At 45.7% G+C, this 3,572-nt stretch overlaps 1 non-coding gene across 1 annotated transcript; it reads right to left on the bottom strand.

Annotated features, from left to right (window-relative positions):
* Positions 1–2,251: 2,251 nt before the first annotated feature.
* On the bottom strand, positions 2,252–2,323 carry TRNAP-UGG (transfer RNA proline (anticodon UGG)). Its single transcript has one exon. It is a non-coding gene; the product is annotated as a tRNA-Pro (tRNA).
* Between the last annotated feature and the right edge of the window lie 1,249 nt (positions 2,324–3,572).

The following is a 3,572-nucleotide window of genomic DNA, read 5'->3' as shown; positions in this document are numbered from 1 at the left end:
TGGAGCTTCAGACCCTTGGTCGGGGGATACAACTGGGGAGTATGACCAGTGCGTCGCCCAGGCGGCCTCACCTGCTATGGTGAACAGGGGCCTTGTAGGGGGATGGGAAGATTGGAAGGGATAGGCAAGGATGAGGGAAGGAAGCGGCCGTGGCCTTAAGTTAGGTACCATCCCGGCATTCGCCTGGCGGTGAAGTGGGAAACCACGGAAAACCACTTCGAGGATGGCTGAGGTAAGAATCGAACCCACTTCTACTCAGTTGACCTCCCGAGGCTGAGTGGACCCCGTTCCAGCCCTCGTACCACTTTTCAAATTTCGTGGCAGAGCCGGGAATCGAACCCGGACCTCCGGGGGTGGCAGCTAATCACGCTAACCACTACACCACAGAGGCGGCAAAAATGTATAAGACATGAATAATAGGAAAATTAATTCTATGTAACTTTAGTTTTGTAGTATTTATCGATAGGACCACCAATAATATAAATATTTGAGAATTGAATTTAGTCCGCCTCTGTGTAGTGGTTAGCGTGATTAGCTGCCACCCCCGGAGGCCCGGGTTCGATTCCCGGCTCTGCCACGAAATTTGAAAAGTGGTATGAGGGCTGAAACGGGGTCCACTCAGCCTCGGGAGGTCAACTGAGTAGAGGTGGGTTCGATTCCCACCTCAGCCATCCTGAAAGTGGTTTTCCGTGGTTTTCCACTTCTCCTCCAGGCGAATGCCGGGATGGTACCTAACATAAGGCCACGGCCGCTTCCTTCCCTCTTCCTTGCCTATCCCTTCCAATCTTCCCATCCCTCCACAAGGCCCCTGTTCAGCATAGTAGGTGAGGCCGCCTGGGCGAGGTACTGGTCATTCTCCCCAGTTGTATCCCCGACCAAGAGTCTAAAGCTCCAGGACACTGCCGTTGAGGCGGTAGAGGTGGGATCCCTCGCTGTGTCCGAAGGAAAAGCCGACCCTGGAGGGTAAACAGATAATGATGATGATGATGATGATGATGAGAATTGAATTTTAGGCGTGAAATTCAGCGTGAATAAAATGATTTATAGCCTAGATTGTAGTGGTTCATCCCCCGACTTTATATATCGATTTTCATGAAATTCTCTTCAGCCATTTTCTCGTGATGAGTGTACATACATACATAATACATACATACATACATGTCCGCCTCTGTGGTGTAGTGGTTAGTGTGATTAGCTGCCACCCCCGGAGGTACGGGTTCGATTCCCGGCTCTGCCACGAAATTTGAAAAGTGGTACGAGGATTGGAACGGGGTCCACTCAGCCTCGGGAGGTCAACTGAGTAGAGGTGGGTTAGATTCCCACCTCAGCCATCCTCGAAGTGGTTTTCCGTGGTTTCCCACTTCTCCTCCAGGCGAATGCCGGGATGGTACCTAACTTAAGGCCACGGCCGCTTCCTTCCCTCTTCCTTGCCTATCCCATCCGATCTTCCCATCCCTCCACAAGACCCCTGTTCAGCATAGCAGGTGAGGCCGCCTGGGTGAGGTACTGGTCATTCTCCCCAGTTGTATCCCCCGACCAAGAGTCTGAAGCTCCAGGACACTGCCCTTGAGACGGTAGAGGTGGGATCCCTCGCTGAGTCCGAGGGAAAAACCGAACCTGGAGGGTAAACAGATGATGATGATGACATACATACAGACAGACAGACAGACAGAAATTACGGAAAAGTAAAAAGTGCATTTCCTTGTTACTGTGGACATGACCAATACAGAAATACAATTCTTTTCAAGTTATGAGCAAACAGACAAAACTCTTATTTTATATATATAGATTTATTTAGGAAATGTGAAGAGCGAAGTGGCTTAACTGCTGGCTGTCCAACCGGAAGATCAAGGTTTGAATATCAAGTTGGAATTTTCATCTGAAAATCGCTCACCTTCACACTAATACAGGTTATAAGGCAAAACTTCACACACATTTACTGGTGATGAATTCTCAAGTCCCCTTACATGAACAACAGCAATAAAAATAACTCATGTGGCTGTTATCGCCATATCTACAGTCTCGTAAGATAGACTTGTTTCTTTAAACAAAGATAACCGACTTACTTAACACCACATATACTGTAGTACGTCATTGTCGTAGCCCTTCTTTAACGCTGTCCTCTGGGAATGGCGACTTGCGGTCATAAATTGAACTTTTAATGTCACTCATTTCCTGTGACATCTCTGCAATGAGTATGACAATAGTTTCAACTGTTAGCGATGAAGCCTCCCATGCAATGTAAAACAGAGGGCCCGTCCGGGATTTGAACCCGGGACCTCTCGCACCCAAAGCGAGAATCATACCCCTAGACCAACGGGCCACACGTCAACGTACGTACACGAGAAGTTAGACTATGCTTTCTAAAGAGTTCTGTATTGTGCTGCCATCTAAGTGAAACTTCCCGAACTATTGACTGTGCATGTCAGCTCTGGGATGGTGTGTATTATAATGTAAAAAACCAGTTTATCTTCAGAATTATGATACTAATCTTCCTATCAATCTACCGGCCTAAAGTAGACGTTGATAGAAACAATTGTAAAGATACATTTTATGTTCCGTACCTTGTATCCTTCTTACGTCAAGGACACGGAGGTCACTCACTGGAAGTACCGTATCTACAGCTGTTTCTTGTTATGCAGTTTAGGTAGCTAGCAGAGACGGCTTCGTGTGAGTACCGATACCATTACTCGTTTGAGGAGTACAATTATACTTATTGTAATACGTAAAATCGTGTACCTATGTGAAAAAAATCCAGTTCACATCCATATTTATATTGGGTATTCAAATTCGGATCTAAGTAGAAATACAGTATGTCCTACCGTATATACAGTATATATGAAAGAAAAAGAAAAAAGAAAACAGAAGAAAAAAGGGAAAATTGTATCCTCCCTCCACCCCCCCACCCCCGTTACCATCAACTGTCAGCAAACAAATAAATAAAGTATACCCTTTTATCACGCCCACCTTACCCACAAAACTGATTAAAAATACCCCTAATATCGCAATACCCTTCCACCCACCTCACCTATACCTCTCTCCTCCTTTACCACGCACACTCTCCTGGCCAGAGAGAGGGTGTTGCCCTCTGGGTGACCCACCGCACCCCTTCAGGGTGAGGAATGAAAGCAATATAAAAAATATAAAAACGTATGTGACGAGTAGTAAGTGGTACCGTATTATCAAATGATCATTAATAGAACTGTTCGTCAGCAATTAGTTGAGGGTGATTAACGTATGTTGGGTTAGACCCAGTACAAGATAATCTCGACAGAGATCTCACCACGTACAGTATAGTACGTTATCTGTCGATATTATATCTTTCGTGCCAGGCCTAAAGAGCATAAGTCAAAAGTGGCTGCATTTAAGGACATAAGTTTGAAGTTTTAAAAACGGAGACAGTATTAATTGCAGATGGTTTGAAATGAATACGCCTACATCAACCTATTTCAGAAAATTGTATGTTCTTTCTTTCTTAATTCGTTTACGCTCCAGGGTTGGTATTTCCCTCGCTCTCAGCGAGGGATCCCACCTCTACCACCTTAAGGGCAGTGTACTGGAGCGTGAGACTT

Source organism: Anabrus simplex, chromosome 3, assembly GCF_040414725.1.
Source record: "Anabrus simplex isolate iqAnaSimp1 chromosome 3, ASM4041472v1, whole genome shotgun sequence".
Taxonomy (NCBI): Eukaryota; Metazoa; Arthropoda; class Insecta; order Orthoptera; family Tettigoniidae; genus Anabrus; species Anabrus simplex.
The sequence above is the reverse complement of the archived record's forward strand: the minus strand, read 5'-3'. Positions and strand labels throughout refer to the sequence as shown.